This window comes from Macaca mulatta, chromosome 6 (genome assembly GCF_049350105.2).
Source record: "Macaca mulatta isolate MMU2019108-1 chromosome 6, T2T-MMU8v2.0, whole genome shotgun sequence".
NCBI lineage: Eukaryota > Metazoa > Chordata > Mammalia > Primates > Cercopithecidae > Macaca > Macaca mulatta.
Window position 1 is genome coordinate 33,268,120 of NC_133411.1, and position 22,172 is coordinate 33,290,291.

A 22,172-nucleotide genomic window follows, 5' to 3' on the forward strand; every position below is an offset into this window, starting at 1 on the left:
CGCTTGAGCTCAGGAGTTCGAGACCAGCTCTGGCAGCATAACGAGACCCGGTCTCTACAAAAAATTTAAAAATTAGCCAGGCATGGTGGCATGCACCTGTGGTTCCAGCTACTTGGGAGGCTGAGGTGGGAGGATTGCTTGAGCCTGGGAGGTCAAGGCTGCAGTGAGCCATGATTGTGCCATTGCACTCCAGCCTAGGTGACAGAGACCCTGTCTTAAAAAACAGTTACAAAGAAGACTTCTTTCATAGCAATACTTTACATCTGAAAGAACAATAAAATCATTTTATTTTCTTAAATGTTACTCAAATGAGATCTCTGGATGTAGGGTGGGGATCTGGTGAGTTTTTTTTTTTTTTTTTCTTTAAAATGGGTCTATACATCACTTACGTGAAAAATACAAGGTTAAACTATTTTTTTTCCTGCTGCAGAAACATATTTATATTTAAAACTACTTTTTGAATTAGCACCTAAATCAATGAACTAACTCAAACCTTGAAATTTAGGGCACCAGGACTGTGTCAGGCTGATGCGGAAGATATTCCTGGGAAAGTAAACCTCGAGCATCTCTTACCACAGTGTGAAAATTGTGTTCCTGCTCCTAGAGTCTGTGGACAGCCTGAACTCTGGTTTTCATCTTCTCTGTGGAACTTTCCTAGCCAGCCAGTATGATCCCTTTGTCCTCTCGGCCCTCAGAGTGTTGTACACACACCTCTGTTATTCCCTGTGTTGTCTGATGTTCAAATATAAGTCGCAAGTGATGTGTTCTGAAGAATCACTGGCTGGAGTTGCACTTGAGATCCCAATTGTCAATGGCGTTGAATCTCTGTGTTCCCCCGGCATCACTGAGTGCCTCCTATTGATGTGAAAATGTTCTCTTTTTCTGGGGATGGGGCAGAAAAGGAAGCAGCATGCAGAAAGTTTCCAACAACGAACAAATCGGTCTAGTTAAGTACAGAAGAGACGCATATGAAACATGAAACCTGCATATGATATTAGGTCTCATTTTGCTTGACTGTTGGCTTTTTTTTTTTTTTTTTTTTTGAGATGGAGTCTTGCTCTGTTGCCCAGCCTGGAGTTCAGTGGGAAAATCTCAGCTCACTGCAACCTCTACCTCCAAGGTTCAAGCCATTCTCCTGCCTCAGGCTCCTGAGTAGCTGGGATTACAGGTGCCTGCCACCACATCCAGCTAATTTTTTTGTATTTTTATTTTTCGGAAGGGTTTCACCATGTTGGCCAGGCTGGTCTCAAAACTCCTGACGTCAGGTGATCTGCCCACCTCAGCCTCCCAAAGTGCTGGGGTTACAGGCCTGAGCCACCGCGCCGGACCAGTTTTATGTATCTTTTCTCTCCACCTCTAGAGGGTGGACACTTGTCATCATTTGTATCCTCCCTGGAGCCAGCTATATTACAGGCATTTTGTTTAGTGATGAACTCATATGAATTATACCAGAAGTACAGAGTATGGTAGGATCCAGAGCTGGCTGGCTTCAAATCCGTTAGACCATTCTTGCCTTCGTAGGATTATCTGCTTCTATCAGTTTATCAGGTAACTGCACATACTAAATGGCCAGTGATAAAAGTGGATATACGGCTGTAAAGCTAGGCTTCAGGACAGTAGTAAGGAGCACTGGGAAATTAGGCTCCTCCAGCCAGTTGCCAGGCAGGGACAAAGGACAAGAGATGGCTTAAATAAAATGCTGACATGCCCAGGGCACTCCTGCTGAAGCTGTTGAGTGAAGGTGAGTGCTTCAGGGGTTTGGTGCAGAGAGCTTTTCTGAGAGCTGTTCTACTGCCTTTTCTTTTGAAGGCAGCTTCCCAGCTTCCACCCTTGATTGTCTGTAAGCTCCGGACTTGGCTGTCCTTAGAGGCGCAGTACCACTGGTGTGCGTTGTTTGGTGTGAACTGTGCCCCCCTGTCACATGGCAAAGTGATGCTTGCACACACAGTGTGTGTATGCTGAGAGCTTCCTGAGCCAACCTTTTTCCAGCCAAACCTTTCCTAGCTCTGGGGGAAGTTTCCTTCAAATGTGTGGGAACTCACTAGACAGGTCATCCAGGATGGCTTTGGGGGGATCCGTCTTAAGGATAGATGGAACCTCTCTAACTTTTTTTTTTTTTTTTTTTTTTTTGAGACAGTTTCTTGCTCTGTCGCCCAGGCTGGAGTGTAGTGGCGAGATCTCAGCTCATTGCAAGCTCCGCCTGCGGGTTCACGCTATTCTCCTGCCTCAGCCTCCCGAGTAGCTGGGACTACAGGCGCCCGCCATGACACCTGGCTAATTTTTTTGTATTTTTCATAGAGATGGGGTTTCACTGTGTTAGCCAGGATGGTCTCGATCTCCTGACATTGTGATCCGCTCGCCTCAGCCTCCCGAAGTGCTGGGATTACAGACGTGAACCACAGCGCCTGGCCTCTTTGTTTGTTTTGAGATGGAGTTTTGCTCTGCCACCCAGGCTGCAGTGCAGTGGCACGATCCTAGCTCACGGCAACGTCCACCTCCCGGGTTCAAGTGATTATCCTGCCTTAGCCTCCCGAGTAGCTGGGATTACAGGCACGTGTTACCATGCCCAGCTAGTTTTTTTTGTATTTTTAGTAGAGACGGGGTTTCACCATGTTGACCAGGCTGGTCTCAAAACTCCTGACCTCAAGTGATCGGCCGACCTCGGCCTCCCAGAGTGCTGGGATTACAGGCATAAGCCACCACGCCCGGCTGGAGCCTCTCTTTTCACAAGGGAAAGCTCTGGACTTCTAGCATTGTCCTGGAAGGTGAGCTTTCTGCGGACAGTACAGTCTCAGGATTGGCACCTCCTGTCTTCTGTGATTTGGCTTCAAGGATGTGTCCCATCATATTTCTACCATGTGTGCTGGCTGTGTAGCCTTGGATGAGTTATTTATTTTCACTGAACGTGTTTACTATGGTCAAATGTTTATGTGCCCCCTAATTCATGTGTTGAAATCCTAACCCTCAAGGTGGTGGTATTGGGAAGTGGGGCCTTTTGGGAGGCAATTAGGTCATCAAAGTAGAGCCCTCACGAATGGGATTAGTGCCCTCCTAAGAGGCCCAAGAGAGCTCATTGGCCCCTTCTACGTAAGAACACAGTTAGAAGCCACCATCTGTCAACTGGAAAGTGACTGTCGACACTGAACCTGCCGGGGCCTTGATCTTGGACTTGCCAGCCTCCAGAACTGTGAGAGATAAATTTCTGTTATTTATAAGCCACCAGTTTATAGTGTTAAGGCAGCTTGAACAGACTAAGGTGGTGGTTTTCTGTCGATTGAGAAGAGTAACACTCAGATTTGTTGCCAGACTAGAATGGAAGAATGCATATAGAACCACTGACATAATGCCTGGCAGGGAGCACACAGCAAATGACGTAGTGAACAGTGTCACCAGGATTTTGAGAATGGCAGAGGGCGAGCATTGGGGTGGATGGGGGTGTATCCTCACATGTATCCCCTCTGGTTCCTTCTCTCAGTTGGAGATTCCAGGGAGGTGTAGATAGCCCTGTGTACCAGCTTTCCATAGTCCTGGGGTTGTGTCAGGCAGTCAGGAATTTGTACTTGTAATTTGCACTTGTAAATATATATGATCTTGGCTGAATTTGTTTACGGATTTGCTGACTTTTACCCTTAGTATATAGAAAGCCATTTACAGGTAGACCAAATTGTAAAGAGCTCACTGTTGATGGCTGATGAAAGTCAGCCAGCCTTCCTTACGTGAAGGGGATAGGCGAGGGACTTCGGGCCTGGAATGAGGACCAGCTCCAGGCTGCCCGAGGCTAGGTTTCCTTAAAGGGGAAGGGGTTATCTCAGAGGCTTCTGCAGGATCTGGCCAGTCCTTCCCACACTCTACTTGGGTCCTGTTGTTGAGCATCTGTCTGAGGAAGCAAGGCCCTGCGAGAGGCAATGAGCCTGGAGACCATAATTAGGTGATTTCGTGTAAAATGCTCTTCAGTTATTTCTTGGGAGGCTGAAGATAAAAAAATATGCGAGCCTCCAGAAGTCCTGAAGCCATCTCTAGATTATCACCCCGAGGAACAGCTAGTTTTCCTTCCTTGAATGTTTGTTTATCTGTGTAACAGGCTGGCTTGTTAGTTGTTGCCAGGTCCCAAGGTTTGTGTGGGCATGTGTGATGAGGAGGAAAACCCCATCAACAATGCTTACAGGATTTTGCTGATTAATTTTCTACTAAAAGTGAGTTTCCTAAATCTTCCCAGACAAATACTTCTCATTAAAAAACGACTCAATTTTTCTGGTTTTCCCTGAACACTAGTGTGTTGCCAGTTTAGAAAAGGGGAAGGGGAGTTGGAGGCAAGAGCTGACCTTTCGAAGAACTTTCTATTATACTTGTCAAGCATTTTAAATATGCATTTAGGCTAACGACTATAAAAACAGGTGACTTTGGCTGGGTGACGGTGACTCACGCCTGTAATCCCAGCACTTTGGGAGGCTGAGGAGGGTGGATCACTTAAGGTCAGGAGTTTGAGACCAGCCTGAACAACATGGTGAAACCCCATCTATACTGAAAATAGAAAAATTAGCCAGGCGTGGTGGCACGTGCCTATAATCCCACCTACCCAGGAGGCTGAGGCACAAGAATCGCTTAAACCCGGGAGGTGGAGGTTGCAGTGAGCAGAGATCATGCCACTGCACTCCAGCCTGGGGGACAGAGTGAGACTCTGTCTCCAAAAAAAAAAAGTGACTTGAAGTTAGCTTTTGTGAATCTTGATTTTTGTCTGTTTCAAATTGGAGAGTGACTACTTCCCCTTATTGAGATTACATTATTACACATTTCATGCATTTAAAGTTTACAATAAGTAGTTTTTAAGTAAATTGAAGCAGATCTGCAGACATCGCGCTATCTACTTTTAGAACATTTTAATCACCCCTAAAAGAAATCCTGAATCTGTTAGCAGTCACTCCTGACTTTTCCCCACAAACTCCCCAGCCCCTGGCAACCACTCATCGATTTGCCATCTCTATACATTTCCTTTTCTGGACACTTCATGTAAATGAAATCTGTGTGGTCTTTTGTGACCGGCTTCTTTCACTTAGCATATTTGCAGTATTCATACACATGTGACATCTGTCACTGGAAATTCATTTCTTTCTATCACCAAATGGTAGTCCAGTGTTATATATTCACCAGGTGATTGATACTGCCGTTGTTTCCACATTTTGGCTATTGTAAATAATACTGCTACAAACATTCATGTATAAGATTTGTGTGGACATAATGTTTTCATTTCTTTTGGGTATATACTTAAAAGTGGAATTGCTGGGTCATATGGTAATTCCATGTTTAACATTTTGAAGAACTGCTAAACTTTTCCAACGTAACGGCACAATTTTACATTCCTGCCAACAATGTATGAAGGTTTCAGTTTCTGCACATCTTCACCAACACTTGTTATTATGTCCTTTAAAAAAAATTATAGCCAATCTAGTGTGTATGAAGTGGTATCTCACTGTGGTTTTGGTTTGCATTTCCGTGATGACTAGTGATGTTGCACATCTTTTCCTGGGTTTGTTGTCAATTTTTGTATATCTTCTTTGGAGAAACATCTATTCAGATCTTTAGCCTGTTACTCAGTTGGATTGTCTGCTTATTATTGAATTGTTAAAGGGTTTGATTTGGATACTTTTTTCTTTTTTCCAGAGTCTCATTCTGTCACCCAGGCTGGAATGCAGGGGTGCCATTTCAGCTCACTGCAACCTCCTCCTCCTAGGTTCAAGCAATTCTCCAGCCTCAGCCTCCCAAGTAGGTGGGATTACAGGCGTGCACCACTGTGCCCGGCTAATTCTATTTTTAAGAAATAGAAAAATTAGCCGGGAGCAGTGTCACGTGCCTGTAATCCCAGCTACTCGGGAGGCTAGCACAGGAGAATCGCTTTAATCCAGGAGGTGGAGGTTGCAGCGAGCCAGATCATGCCACTGCACTCCAGCCTGGATGACAGAGTGGGACTCTGTCTCAAAAAAACAAACAAAACAAAAACTTAAAACTTTATTAAGGGCTTTATTTCTTTGCACGTCAATTTCTCATTATTCCAGCACCATTTATTAAAAAGATGGGAAGCAATTTTCTGCAAATAATATATATGATAAGGGATTTGCATGCAGAAGGGAAAAAAGGCAACTCTTACAACTTGAAAGTAAAAATTACACTTTGGGAGGCTGAGGCGGGTGAATCACCTGAGGTCAGGAGTTTGAGACCAGCCTGACCAACATGGTGAAACCCCGTCTCTACTAAAGACAAAAAATTAGCCGGGCGTGGTGGCGCATGCCTGTAATCCCGGCTACTCAGGAGGCTGAGGTGGGAAAATCGCTTGAACCTGGAAGGCAGAGGTTCCAGTGAGCCGAAATCGCACCACTGCACTCCAGCCTGGGCAACAAAGTGAGACTCTATCTCAAAAAAATAAATTAAAAAAATTAAATATTATTATGTAATTTAGGGGTAGAAAGAATAGGAAAGACCGGGCATGGTGGCTGACGCCTATCATCCAAACACTTAGGGAGGCCGAGGTGGGAAGATTGCTTGAGCCCAGGAGTTTGAGACCGGCCTGGGAAACATAGTGAGACCCTGTCTCTACTAAAAATACAAAAAATTAGCTGGGCAGGGTGGCACGTGCCTGTAGCCCCAGCTACCCAGGAAGCTGAGATGGGAGAATCACCTGAGCCTGAGAGATGATGCAGTGAGCCAAGAGCACGCCACTGTACTCTAGCCTGGGCAACGAGAGTGAGACCCTGTTTCAAAAAAAAAAAAAAAAGAGAGGAAAAGTCATTGTAAATTAGTGAAAAACATTTTTTTGTTTTTGTTTTTTTCTTTTTGAGACGGAGTTTTTTTGTTGCCCAGGCTGGAGTGTAATGGCCCGATCTCTGCTCACTGCAACCTCCGTCTCCTGGGTTCATGCAATTCTTCTGCCTCAGGCTCCTGAGTAGCTGGGATTACAGGTGCCTGTCACCATGCCCAGCACATTTTTGTATTTTTAGTAGAGACAGGGTTTCACCATGTTGGCCAAGCTGGTCTCTAACTCCTGACCTCAGGTGATCTGCCCATCTCAGCCTCCCAAAGTGCCAAAGTGCTGGGATTACATGCCATTGCACCCAGCCACTTTTTTTTTTTTTTTAGTATTTTAAAGCAGTGTATTTCTTTCAACTGTATGTGTTTCAATTAGCCAAAATACAAACAACACCAAACCAGCAAAATAATAACCAGTAAGTCTTTATCATAAGATTTATTCAATGTTAAGTTATGCCACTTCTTATAAGCTCAATTATTAATAAGAACTTACTACATCTACACCTTACAAGTTGCTGAAGGTTAACATAGTGAAATCAGCCACAAATGTTAAAAATCAAGGAAAAGTTTATTTAGTCAAGTCATTCAATAAACAAACATTTAATGAGCACTTGCTGTGGGCAAGGCTGGTCATGGTTGAAGCCAAGAAAATATATCTCTTACCTTCCCAGGGCCTTTTAAATGAACCAGTATTTATAAACGTTCCAATACATTGCCTGAGAAAACAATTAACATTGCTATCTTTCGAGACAGAGTTTTGATCTGTCGCCCAGGCTGGAGTGCAGTGACCCAGTCTCAGCCCACTACAACCTCTGTCTCCCGGGTTCAAGCAATTCTCCTACCTCAGCCTCCGGAGTAGCTGGGATTACAGGCACCCACCACCACGCCCGGCTAATTTTTTTTTTTTTTTTTTTTTTCCTTCCTTAGTGGAGACGGGGTTTTACTGTGTTGGGCAGGCTGGTCTCAAACTCTTGGCCTCAGGTGATGCACCCACCCTCCTTAGCCTCCCAAAGTGCTGGGATTACAGGCCTGAGCCACTGCACCTGGCCAAATTTGATCGGTGTCCCTTTCTTCTCTTTTAGTGGTTGAAGCAGTGCATAGCAAACCTTTCTACTACCTTGCAGGTGTTCTAGTTTAAGCTGAAGTGGTTTGATAGTCTTTTTTTCCCCTTCTCTACCTGCAACCTGAGGATGCTGGGGTTGCTTTTCTTCCTCTTCTAAGCCAGTTAGTGGAATTTTCCTCCACATTCTTGGCCTGTGTTTTTCCCCTCTGGAGTAGAGTTCAGTCTGCTACTGGAAGATGTTTGCATTTTCCCACCTAGTAGACCCCTGGTCAAACATTAAATACAGCTTTCATGCTAGCTCTGTGTATCTTCTTGGTCAGGAAAGTATGTTCTCACTACAGAGTTAACCTTTCTGCTGAGAACTTCCCCGAGTAAGAGTGGATTTATTCAGGTATTGGGTACCTTCTGAGGATGTGGATTTCTGGCAGCACTGATTTATAACTTTTCATTTTGAAAGGCTTGAAACAGCCCATTCGGAGCCTGGAGGCCAGGGCTCTGTGCTAGAAGCTGATAACTTTTGTTATTGGACTTTGGGCGGGTAGGGAGTTTGCTTATTGTTACCGTCTTTCCTTGGTAGAGTGCACTTACACATCACTGTTTTATATCAGCTCCCCTCCCCCATTCTTGCCTAACTTCAGTCGTGGCTCTTGGTTTTTAAGTGTGTGTATGTGTTGCTAAGAGTGAAATTGAGGTAATTTTATTTTATTTATTTTATTTATTTTTCTTATTTTTTTGAGACAGAGTCTCACTCTGTCGCCCAGGCTGGAGTGCAGTGGCCGGATCTCAGCTCACTGCAAACTCCGCCTCCCGGGTTTACGCCATTCTCCTGCCTCAGCCTCCCGAGTAGCTGGGACTACAGGCGCCCGCCACCTCGCCCGGCTAGTTTTTTGTATTTTTTAGTAGAGACGGGGTTTCACCGTGTTAGCCAGGATGGTCTCGATCTCCTGACCTCGTGATCTGCCCGTCTCGGCCTCCCAAAGTGCTGGGATTACAGGCTTGAGCCACCGCGCCCGGCCCATGTTGGAGATTTTATGTATATTTAAAATGCACAAAGATAGTCTACCTTTCCTTCTATTTCATTTTTTTTTTTTTTTCCAGACGGAGTCTTGCTGTGACGCCCAGGCTGGAGTGCGGTGGCGCGATCTTGGCTCACTGCAAGCTCCGCCTCCCGGGTTCAGGCTATTCTCCTGCCTCAGCCTCCCGAGTAGCTGGGACTACAGGCGGCCGCCACCATGCCCGGCTAGTTTTTTGTATTTTTAGTAGAGACGGGGTTTCACCGTGTTAGCCAGGATGGTCTCGATCTCCTGACCTCGTGATCCACCCGCCTCTGACTCCCAAAGTGCTGGGATTACAGGCTTGAGCCACCGCGCCCAGCCCCTTCTATTTTTATTTTGGTTTGATGCTTTTTTTGTTTGAAATCTAAGCAAGGCTACCCCGCCCGGGCTCCCCACGCAGCGCCACTGGTCGTCTCCCTTTAGCCTATCTGCCGCCATCATGGTTATCTACCGGGACCTCCTCAGCCATGATGAGGTGTGTTCACGAGATCCGGGAGATCTCAGACTGGCTGTGTCTGGAAGTGGAGGGAGAAGATGGTCAGTAGGAGAGAGGGTAACACTGATGACTCGCTCATTGTGGAAATGCCTCTGCTGATGGCCCCGAGGGCGAGGGTGTGGAAAGCACAGTAATGGCTCGTGTTGATACTGTCAGGAACCATCACTTGCAGGAAAAGACTACAGGAAATACATCAAAGGTTAAGTAAAATCAATCAAAGGCAAACTTGAAGAACAGAGACCAGAAAGAGTAAAACTTTTGATGACGGACTGCAGAACAAATCAAGCACATCCTTAGTAATTTCAAAAATGACAGTTCTGGCCGGGTGTGGTGGCTCATGCTTATAATCCCAGCACTTTGGGAGGCCGAGGCGGGAGGATCACCTGAGCTCAGGAGTTTGAGACCAGCCTTGGCAACATAGTGAGACCCTGCCCCTACCAAAAATGCAGAAAATTACCTGGCCATGGTTGGTGCACACGTGTAATCCCAGCTACTTGGGAGGCTGAGGTGGGAGAACTGCTGAACCTGAGAGGCCAAGGCTGCAGTGAGCGGAGATCACTGCACTCCAGCTGGGTAACAGAGCAAGACTCCATCTCAAAACAAGCAAACCAAAAGCTACCAATTCTGTACTGGGGAAAGCATGAATCCAGGTGGTGCTCAACTGGACTACTGTGAGGATGGCGTGACTCCATATGTGATTTTCTTTAAGAATGGTTTAGAAATCGGAAAATGTTAACAAATTTGGCAATTACTTTGGATGTATCACCTGTCATTGTAACTGACTGTAGCTTGTCATCCACACAACAGGACTTAAGAAAATGGGACTGATGTCAACTTGAGCTCTTCATTTATTTTGACCATGCTTTGGAATGGAGGCATTGTTTTAAGAAAAACATGCCATGTAGCTTGTCTAAAAATAAAATGCATTTAAACTCAAAAAATCTAAGCAAAGAGATCATAAGGGCATTAATTTGGGGAGCAGGGACATGTGGTTAAGATGCTTTTTGATAACAGTTTGAATTTTCTACACTGATTAAAAAAAGAGAAGAACATTTTCTTTTACCCTATAGAGTAGAATATAAACTCCATACATAATAAGCAAGAGCTACAAAAAGGTTTTTGGCCGACATAAATATACATGAAATACTATAGTAATAGGATATAATTCAGTTTACTACTAATAATACAGTGATATACATGAGAAAGTCATGTATAGCTCTAATATTCACATATATAATTAAAACCACATTTAAAATTTACATGACATTAATTTTGAATATTCCTTTTCCCACTTATATATAGTTTATGAAGCAAATTTATTCAAATAATCAGAGCCACATTTTGAGTCAGCTGAGTCAGTTTTCAGGATGTATTGCCTTCCATCTTTATTATTTGAAAGACTGTAATATTCATGTATGGTGCTGTCGCTGGACATTTTATCCAAGGCCACAAGTATTCGTATAACCCTGCCACAGTTTCCCCATCCCTTCATCCTATAATTGAAAATAATTTACGTTTATGGATGCGTTTACTACGGGCCAAATACTGTCACAAGTGTCTTACATGTATTAACTCATTTATGCAGAGAAATCTGAGAGATTGATAACATTATCTCACTTTATTCAGGGAACTAAGGTTCAGAAAGGTCAAATAACTTGCTCAAAGTCACATAACTCATGAAAGGCAGAGCCAAGATTCAAACCCAGCTGTGGAGCTCCAGAGTTCCTGCCTTTTTTTTCTTTTTTTTTTCTGGAGACTTACTCTGTCACCCAGGCTGGAGTGCAGTGGTGCGACCTCACCTTACTGCAACCTCTGCCTCCTAGGTTCAAGTGGTTCTCATGACTCAGCCTCCCAAGCAGCTGGGATTACAGGTGCCCCAGCACTATGCCTGGCTATTTTGGTTTTTTTTTGAGACAGAGTCTCACTCTGTCACCCAGGCCGGAGTGCAAGTTGCACAATCTCCGTTCACTTCTACCTCCGCGTCCTGGGTTCAAGCGATTCTCTTGCCTCAGCCTCCCGAGTAGCTGGGATTACAGGCGCCCGCCACTATGCTGAGCTAATTTTTTTGTATTTTTAGTAGATTTGGGGTTTCACCATGTTTGCCAACCTGGTCTCGAACTCCTGACCTCGTGATTCACCCGCCTCGGCCTCCCCAAGTGCTGGGATTACAGGCATAAGCTACCACACCTGGCCAATTTATTTATTTATTTATTTATTTATTTTGTATTTTTAGTAGAGACAGGGTTTTACCCTGTTAGCCAGGCTGGTCTGGAACTCCTGACCTCAAGCTATCCACCCGCCTCAGGCTCCCAAAGTGCTGAGATTACAGGCTATGAGCCACTGCGTCCAGCCAGTTCCTGCTTTTAACCACTGTGCTACCCTGCTCTGAGAAAATACAGCACTTAAGATGGTGAGATTATTTCCCCTAGGAATAATTGTTAAATTTAACATTAAATTGATTTCCCCCCTTTATTTTAAACCAGTTCTGTTTAAGCATCTAAAATTCCCATTGATTAAGTGTGAGATAATTTGTCTTCTCTAAATAGTAATTTGTCATCCAAATTAACATAATTGAAAGAGGTTCATAATACAATTTGTACAGACTCATATATAACTGCCTCTTTTATAAGAATGTTAGAGAAAATATGGCCGGGCACGGTGGCTCACGCCTGTAATCCCAGCACTTTGGGAGGCGGAGGCGGGCGGATCACGAGGTCGAGACCATCCTGGCTAACACGGTGAAACCCCGTCTCTACTAAAAATACAAAAAAAAAAAAAAAAAAAAATTAGCCAGGCACAGTGGCGGGCACCTGTAGTCCCAGCTACTCGGGAGGCAGAGGCAGGAGAATGGCGTGAACCCGGGAAGCGGAGCTTGCAGTGAGCCGAGCTTGCGCCTCTGCACTCCAGTCTGGATGATAAAGCGAAACTCCGTCTCAAAAAAACAGAAAAAAAAAAGAATGTTAGAGAAAATATAACCTTATATTTTGACATATATGGTATGTAAGCCAAATCAATTTGTGCCGATTTAATGGGATACTTGTACTATTTCTGAAACAACTGCTGGTCACTAGGCACTGTACTGGGCTGTTGACATATTACCTAGTTTTATTTTCTCTGAAACTCTATAAGGAAAGTAGCGTTGTTCTAGTTTTGTAGATGAATCAATTCAGGCTCAGAGAGTGAGAGAAACTTGTCTAGCACAATATAGAACCTGGGGCAGTGGAGTTGAGATTGAACCTTTGTGTAGCCATCGCTAAAGCTTCTGCTCTGTGGATGCCACCATGTGGCCTCACTGGGCATACAGAACTGGGTTCAGAAGCCCCTGACTTGGAGCACGTGGCCACTGGATCGCCCCTGTCGGCTGGCTCTTGCGGTCCTTCCCGCTTCCTTTCATTTCTCTGCTTTCTCGCCGAGTCTGGCAGGACTTTTGGCGGCAAACAACAGAAATTCCTGTAGCCAGTTGAAGCAGAAAGGGATGTATTAAAGGCTGTTGGTTAGGTGGTTCGCAGACGTTCTGGGAAGAACCAAGAATCAGGCTTAGATGTGATGGAGCCAGGAAAAGAGCCAAACCACACCACGGGTCTGTTCTAGCAGAAAAATCATGGTGTCTCCGCTGGCTGCTGAGTCCCCAGGAGCTGAGGGAATGAATGTCAGGACTGCGCTTCTCTTCTGCTGTGCTCCTCAGAAGGCCTGGATCACAATGGGTGACCTTACTGCCTCTGTCACTCATGCTACATCCAGGTTATACTGGGATGCTTCTGATTCCAGGTTATACTGGGAGCTTCTGGAAATAAGCTCACATGCCTGCACTCTGGCTGCAACGGAATATGGTGGTTTCACATTTTCTGCTAAACGGGGATTGAGCGAAACAGTCTACAGCGTCTGCCATACTTAATCCACCCTGGTCCCGGCCCCAGCCCCAGCCCCAGCCTCGGCTCTGCTACACAATGACCAGACAGTGTCTTAGTCCATTTGTGCTACTATAACAAATACCATAAATGAGATGGCTTATAGTAACAGAAATTTATTTCCCATAGTCTAGAGGCTGGGAAGTCCAAGATCCAGGCATTAGCTGATTCAGTGTCTGGTGAAGGTCTGCTTTCTGGTTTGTAGATGGTGCCTTCTTGTCTTCATATGGTGGAAGAGGCCAGGCAGTTCTCTAGGGTCTCTTTCATAAGCAGACGAATCCCACTCAGGAGCGCTCCTCCTTCATGACCTTATCACTTCCCAAGGGCCCCACCTCCTAATATCGTACCTTGGAGGCCGAGGTGGGCCTCCCAAAATTTGTATGCTAAAATCCTAACCCTCAAGGGGGTTCCTCCAATTTTGGAGGAACACAAAGATTCAGACCATAACAGATGGGTATCCCATTTGTGCCTCATTCTCTAGTGCTTTGGTGGATACAAACTGAATTGATTGATTGACATTTCTGTGCTTGTCTAAGTGTAACCAAACCCCACAATTCACATGCTAGAGAAGGTTCGCTTTGGTCAATTTCTTCTCCTGTAGCTGATACGGCTAACAGTGGGACTAACATGAGGGTCCAAAGTGAAAAAACTGCTCAGCCACTCAAAGGAAACCCACTCCATGGAAGTCTCTCTCTAGCATGATGGTACTTTCTGAAATCACGTTTTGTTTTAGTGGAAGGCTTTATTCTGAAGTCTGGTATACTATATTTGGAGTTCATAGGGTGAGGAACATAACCTTCCATTCCCACGTTTCTCTCTGAAGTTTGGGCTTTCATCTGTTGGATCCCACATGCTGAGTGCAAGGATAACAAATGTACCCAGTGAACAAAAGTTTAGCGTCTTTTTTTTATATGGAAAACATTGCATCCTTATTTTAGGGTACAAGTTTTCAGTTGCTTTTGAGAAAAGCATCACATGTAGGCCCAAGATCTGAAAATAAAGGAGACTTGAAGAAAATAATGTTGATTAGAAGAATAGTATCAGGCCAGATGTGGTGGCTCATGCTTATAATCCCAGCACTTTGGAAGGCTGAGGCGGGTGGATGGCTTGAGGTCAGGAGTTCAAGACCAGCCTGGCCAATATGGCAAAATCTTGGGCATGGTGGCACATGCCTGTAGTCCCAGCCACTGAGGAGGCTGAGGCACAACAATTATTTGAACCCAGGAGGTAGAGGTTGTAGTGAGCTGAGATCACACCACTGCACTCCAGCCTGGACAACAGAGTGAAACCTTCAAAGAAAAAAAAAATAGTATCAAAGGGAAAGAAACATGAAACTAAGATTTAGCCCACGGTCTCCATTACTGACTGAGGACTTAAGGCAAATTGAATTCATATCTCTGATTAGTTATCTAGTTCGTGTTTTGTTTCTCAATCAATAAAGGTCAAAATGAGCGAAGAAAGTGGCAGCCTTTTATTTGCAAATATGCATACACTCTTGGACGAGGTTCTCTGGTCCTCAGGTGTGGGGGGGGGGTGCCAGGGAAGTCGCGCCGGCACTCTGGGGTGATGTTCTCCGGTCCACAAATGTGGGGGGCCGAAGTCACACGGGCTCCTGCTGGCGGCGGACTTTTATGCCTGGGAGCTGGAGGGGGAGGAGTTTGGGGCGTGTGTGTAGGAGTGGCTGCTTGAATTTCGGTGTCCCCGGCTTGACGTCATTCTGCGCAGGCTCAGTTGATTTGGTTCTTTTCCCGGGCGCGGGAATTTTTCCTGGGCGCGGGAAAATCTGTGATGAAGAACCCGGAAACAACAGGAACTGCTCCATCTTGTTCACCTTCCTCCATCTTGTCCCTTTTCCCTCACCCAAACAGTTCGTACAATTGAAAAATACAAAGGTTAAGACCCTAAGAGTTACTATAAGAAATGTACAGACTCTGGATGCAGCCTCTGATTCAAACTATTACAATGTTAACCTCTGAGCATTTCTGGAAACCATGATCCTACTGGGTGGGGCCATTCCCCATGGCTCTTGCTGCCAGTGTGGGTTTCTGTCTTTCTTAGTTTGGTAATCACATGGGTAGTTTACGTCATCAGGTGGATAAGCAGGTCAAAGTTGAAGGGGGAAAAACCAAATCTGTTTATTTAACACCATTGTTCACTATGACTAGGGTTTAGAGCTTACACAGTATTAGAAATAGAGTCATGAAGGATTTTAGTTGGCATTTTTCTGGTAATCTTGAAGTCTTGATTTTGCCAGAGGCTTGCAATTTATGTATTAATTTTCCTTCAAGGTTCATTTAGCAGCAAGCGGAGGAACATTTGCATTTTAATTGGGTCATTCTCCAACCTCTCCCCTACTCCCAGCATACTCTCTCTACTGCTAAAAGCTAGAGCCAGATGTCACTCCCTGCTTCTGGGTGACAGGAATGTCAGTGTCTGTAACTCTTCAGTGGCTACCAACCCAACCTCAGTGTGCCCCAATGAACTTCTCCAGTGCCACGTGATCCCAGAATTAAACAGCTAATGAAATTCTCTGCTCAAGTGGCACATGCCTACATGACTCCAAAACATTAAAACTTGGAGGTTTTTCCAAAATTAAAATGACTAAGTAAAATAAAGTTTATTGCATTGTCATTCCAGTAAGTCATACTCAAGGTTCTGATCCTGGCTGGGCGCGGTGGCTCACGCCCGTAATCCCAGTACTTTGGGGGGCGTAGGCTGGTAGATCACAATGTCAGGAGTTCAAGACCAGCCTGGCCAAGACGGTGAAACTCCGTCTCTACTAAAAATGCAAAAATTAGCCGGGCATGGTGGTGGACACCTTAATCCCAGCTACTCGGGAGGCTGAGGCAGAGAATTGTTTGAACCCAAGAGGCGGAGGTTTGCAGTGAGCCAAGATTGCTGAGATTGTGCTGCTGCACTCTAGCCTGGGTGACAGAGTGAGACTCCATCTCACAAAGAAAAAAAAAAAAAGATTCTGATCCTAACACAGGGATCTCATTTTGAAAAGGAGAAGTTTAGGAGTAGATGGAACATGTCTCAGAGGACAACTTTGAAACTTTCGGAGGACAAATGTCAATGTGGGAAAGGGTACCCCAATGAAATCTGGTGCCAGTGCTAACGCCATTTTCTTAGATGATGAAATGGAGACAATAATTCAATGACAAAGGTGGTTTTTGTTCCAGGTGGTGGTCTATTGAAATTGAGGCTATGCCGTGTACAGGACCACTTCTTTACACAAAATTGACATAGAAAGCTGGTGAAGCAAACCTAAATTCAGGCTTAGCAGCCTCAGTAATTCTGACATGTGCGCGTACAGGAGTGGAGGTAGCATGAAATATTTACAGTGAGTCTGGCAGGGATTAGTGTGTACAGAGGTTAAGTTCAGCAAAATGTAGGGGGTGGGGAAAGCCTGAAGTGGTGAAAATGTACTTAGTTGTCCCTGTGAGAGAGGCAAAGTTTTAGAGTTGAATTCCTATTTTTAGAAGCTGTGAGGGGTCTTCATTGGATACCGTTACTTTCTAAACAACAGGGTATGTTGGGTGTTGCCAGAACTCTGCAGTGCTGCAAAGGAATACTGGACCAGACGCCACCTACCCTCCCGATGCCTACATTTCAATTGGAGAAGCATCCGTCACTTGAAATCCCCACGTTATTAGATTGCCACTGTGACATCCAGGCAAAAAAAATGATGAACCTGTGGCATCTACACTTGGCCGTTCCTATCAGATTCAGCCTTGTGGCCCCCAGATTCTGCTGATTCCCCAGTTAACCAGTTACAGACCTTCTGTGCTAGGGGGTGTTCTCCAGAGACAGCAAACCCTGAGGCCAGGAGTCTCCTCTATTCCTTGCTACTTGTCCTCTGGGCTCTTGACCAAAAGAACCATCTTTGTCTTGCATCTGGACATTTCAGCCTAGAAGCAGGTAAACTCTCCAGGAAAGCCGTGCTGTGTCCCTAGGAGAAGGGCATTTCTGGGTTTGGCAGAAAACACCCTGAAGGCTGGCAAGCTTACCATTTGCTCTATATACAGGCCAGAGAGTTTCAAAGACCCAGGGCCCAGGATGTGAGAGAAGGGAATTCTGATTTGTGTGTGTGTGTGTGAATTTTTTTTCAAACACTCACTCTTCGTAGAGATAAATACTCCTCTTTTCAGGTCTGTTTTTGTAAAACAGATGAAAGGACCAGTAGTATGCAAACAGGTTAATACCCACTTGGCCTTTCTATCTGAGCACAGTCCTGATTTCATTCTGTCCATGGGGAAAGCTTCCTTTTTACAGTGCACCTTCAGAGCGGAGCTTTGTTCTGAAATCCTTTATTTGGAGCCTTTTGTTTTTAAGAATTTATTGGAGATTGGCTTGGCAGGGACTCCAAGTGTCAGCTTGTATGTGTGTTGGGGGGACGGTGGGAGAGAGATTGTTGGGTAGGGGCCCCACATGTGTTCCTGATGATTGTAGGTGCTCATGAAGTCTAGAGACTGAATCTGTGGGAGGTAAACAACTGTGTTTTGTTTTGTTTTGTTTTTAATGCTGGAATTTATTTTTCCATCTTGTTTTTTCTCCCAGACATTTTCTAGCTGCAGAACACTGTGTTTACAAAACAAAAAGCCTCCATCATTAGCCCATCCTGGAGTAAGGCATTGGTGTCTGTGTTGGTGGCTTTGGTTGTCCTGCCCGGAGCAGGTTCATGTCCCTCGGTGTCATTCAGAGACAGTTGGCTGTATCCAAGGGTTGGCTTCCCTACTTCAGTTGTATTTGCATAGGGCAGGCTCAGCTACTCCGGGGGAGGGTACCCTTGCGTGCCCACAGTCAGGTATAGAGGCCTGGTTCTACTCCCACTGGGTCCCCGATTGCCCTTGAGCAAGGGTTGAATGACAATGCCTGTTCATCTTTTTGTTGCTTCATACCTGGAGCGCTGGCTGTCCCAGCTCAGCAAGTGAGGCCGGGTGAGCTAGGTGTGGTGTTCTTGTGCCTTCTGGTACCTTCTGATGTCCCAATTCAGGTGCATCTATTTTTAGATTAGTCTTGCCCTGGCTCGAGTGTCACTTCTGCAAGACTGTGACCTTGCACGTGTTCAGCTGTTTTCTTCATGGATCCCTGGGTGTTCCTTGATTCTAACTCTTTGGAGGCCTTGTGCTCTGCATAGAGCCAGTGCAAAAACCCCTTGCTTAGCTGTTCCTGAACAAGGGCATCTCGTCTAGCTAGAGATAAAAATTAGTGTCCAGATGCCTGGGGAAGGGAGGGGGCTTACAGGCTCGATGGGACAGTTCACTTGAGTGAGTGTGAGCCTCTTACCAGCATCCATCTGGTTTTAGTGAGAGCCCTGTGCTAACTGTCATCATGACAAGCCCAGTTTGTGTGAAACTGTTTGTAAACTCCATAAAACCATGTGCAAATGTGGGGAACTTAGGCTGGCATGAGTGGAAGGAGGCCAATGAGGGATAGGCACTACCTCTTAAACAAGGGCGAGGATGCAGTATCTTGCCACACAAGATGGAGGAAACCAGATGGAGCTGGCAAGGAAAATGGCGTCAGCCAGTTGAAGGGTTTAGTGGCCATGGTCAGGAGTTTGCACTGGATCCAGAAAACCCTTGGGAGCCACAGGATTGGGACGATTATTGCATCTGACACTTGTCAGGTAGAGAATATTGTAGACTTATGACCAAGGAGAGTTAAGAAGGAAATAAAAAGTGAGATCTGGATGGGCACAGAGGCTCACGTCTATAATCTCAGCACTTTGGGAGGCCAAGGTGGGAGGATTGCTTGAGGCCAGCCTGGGCAATAGGGCAAAACCCTGTCACTACAAAAGATACAAAACTTATCCTGGCATGGGTGCCTGCAGTCCCAGCTACTGAGGAGGCTGAGGCAGGAGCAGCACTTGAGCCCAGGAGGTTGAGGCTGCAGTGAGCCATGTTCATACCACTGCACTCCAGCTTGTGTGACAGAGTGAGACCCTTTCTCAAAAATAAACATTAAATATCCCTTTCCATTGAAGGATGTATAGAAATAAAGAAATTCTGGAAGGATTTCCCAAGAGCTCAGAGTAGAGGTGCCTTTGAGACTTGTATTAGTCTGTTCTCACACTGCTCTAAAGACATACCTGAAACTGAGTCATTTATAAAGAAAAGAGGTTTAATTGGCCCACAGTTCCACAGGCTGTACAGACTTCTGCTTTTTTTTTTTTTTTTTAATTTATTTTTACTTCTTTTTTTATTTTTTTGAGATGGAGTCTTGCTGTGTTGCCCAGGCTGGAGTACAATGGCGGGATCTCGGCTCACTGCAAGCTCCGCCTCCCGGGTTCAAGCAGTTCTGTCTCAGCCTCCCGAGTAGATGGGACTACGGGCGTGTGCCCCCACACCCAGCTAATTTTGTATTTTTAGTAGAGATGGAGTTTTACCATGTTGGCCAGGCTGGCCTCAAACTCGTGACCTCAGGTAAGCCACCGTGCCTGGCCAGGCTTCTGCTTCTGGGGAGGCCTCAGGAAACTTACAGTCATGGCAGAAGGTGGAGGGGAAGCAGGCATATCTTAAATGGCCGGAACAGGAGCCAGAAAGCAAAGGGAGAGGTGCCTCACTCTTTTAAACAACCAGATTTCATGAGAACTCACTATCATGAGAACAGCAAGGGGGAGATTCACCCCCATGATCCTGTCACCTCCCACCAGGTCCCTCCTCCAACACCGGGGATTAAAATGTACATAAGATTTGGGTGGGGACACAAATCCAAACCATATCAAGACTGAAGAGGAGTCCCTTGGGGACAGGAAAGGCATTGAGCTGGGTGAAAGGTCACTGGCATGTTCCATTGGAGATGTCAGTTCCTTTCATATGACACAGAACCAACTAGGGTGAACCAGAGTTCCTGGGATTGAAAAGTGAAGACAGAGAAAGAACCATCTGGAAATCATTCATGGGCATCATTTTGGGCATTTCAGAATTCTCCCTTGAGGTTTATTATCGTCAGCAAATGGAAAGGACAGAAAAAGACGCCTGGGGTTCTGACTGTCTCAGGGATAACCTTTCTTTTTAAATAGTATGGCTAATCATGCTAGTTTAAGCTTCTCTTTTGATTTTTAGGGTAGCCTTAATCATTACAATTCTTTTATCTTCCATTAGACTTGGCCCATCCCTAGCCAGGAAAGAATTTGGAAAATAAAAGCGATGAAGCTCGTAGCACTCCAGAGGAGGAAAGTTCAGTTCCCTTCTGAGTGGAAGCCCAATATCTCGTTGATGGCACTGGAACTTAGCCAGCAAGATGACCAGGAGGCTTTCCGTGCTACTCCAAGAGTGGGTGTTTTGTGTAGCTTTTCCAGGGGAATCCTGGGTGGCATGTGGTTCCTGGCTTCCTCCTCTTGTCAAGTAACTAGTGGCCTGATTGGAGCTGGCAGCCCCTTTGGGAACCGCTGAATGCTGACTTCTGAGTCTTTTAACACGGCTGTGCACTGAGCTCTCTGTTTTCATTTCCCACTTTCCCCTTTGTCACTTTCAATTAAACCAGGACAAGCTGTGTATAATTTGGTTAGTGATGTAAATAAGCCAAAACAGCAGAAAGATTGAAATGTGAAGAAACTATGGTGGAGGAGTGAGTAGATCTTACTGGAGAGTCACTGTAACCACAGCTTGACAGATGCCCACTGTGTGGCTGGCACTGAGATGATCTAAAGCACTGTCTCTCGATTTTCGCAAAACCTCTGCAGCTATATTGTATATTTTCATGTGAGGAAACTGAGGCATAGAAACATTTAGTTATTATTCATATGGCTAGTGAGCAGGAATGCTCAGTTTAGCCCCATAGTTGTTTAACTGAAGCTGATTGTCTTGTCTTTGGTTTTTTTTTCTTTTTGAGACGGAGTATCGCCCAGGCTGGACTGCAGTGGTGTAATCTTGGCTCTCTGCAACCTCTGCCTCCCAGGTTTGAGCGATTCTCCTGCCTCAGCCTCCCTAGTAGCTGGGATTACAGGCACACACCACCATGCCCAGCTAATTTTTGTATTTTTAGTAGAGATAGGGTTTCACCATGTTGGCCAGGCTGGTCTTGAACTCCTGACCACAGGTGATCTGCCCCCCTTGGCCTCCCAAAGTGCTGGGATTCAGGCATAAGCCACGGCGCCCGACCATCTTTCTCTTTTTTAAGACTTAATATATTTTAGGGCAGTTTTAAGTTCACAGCAAAATAGATTAAAAAAAAAAAAAAGGCCAGGCACGGTGGCTCACACCTGTAATCCGGGCTATAGGGGAAACTGAGACAGGAAAATCACTTGCGGGCGGTTGAGACCAGCCTGGGAAATATAGTAAAACCTGTCTCTAAAAAACAATTTTTTTTTTAACAAACCAAGCGTGGTGGTGTGTGTAATGACACACCAAATGTATAATGACATGTATCCATCATTATCATACAGAGTAGTTTCACTGCCCTAAAAATCCTCTGTGCCCATTTTTCCGTTTTTCCTCCGGCACTTGGCACCCATGGATCTTTTTACTGTCTCCGTAATTTTGCCTTTTCCAGAATGTCACGTAGTTGGAATCATACCACAGATAGCCCCTTCAGATTTGACTGCTTTCACTTAGTAACAAGTCTTTAAGTTTCCTTCATGTCTTTATTCCTTGGTAGCTCATTTCTTTTCAGCACCATGTAATACTCCATTGTCTGCATGTGCCACAGTGTATTTATCTAGTCACCTCCTCAAGGACATCTCGGTCATTTCCAAGTTTTGGCAGTTCTGAATGAAGCCGCTGTAAACATCCATGTGCTCACTGTCTTTTCACAAAACATTCTGTCCCCCTCAAGAGGTTTCATGGAAGACTCGCTTAGATCCTCTCTGACAAATGGGACATAGTCAAAGCCTGGTGCCAGAGAAG

General features: G+C 45.3%; 1 protein-coding gene and 1 pseudogene across 7 annotated transcripts in view; both read left to right on the forward strand.

The window, feature by feature from the left end:
• PDZD2 (PDZ domain containing 2) overlaps positions 1-22,172 on the forward strand; it is a 478,150-nt gene that overhangs the window by 262,658 nt on the left and 193,320 nt on the right. The gene's annotated exons all lie outside the window — the stretch shown is intronic.
• LOC144341388 (translationally-controlled tumor protein-like) lies at positions 9,230-10,254 on the forward strand (annotated as a pseudogene).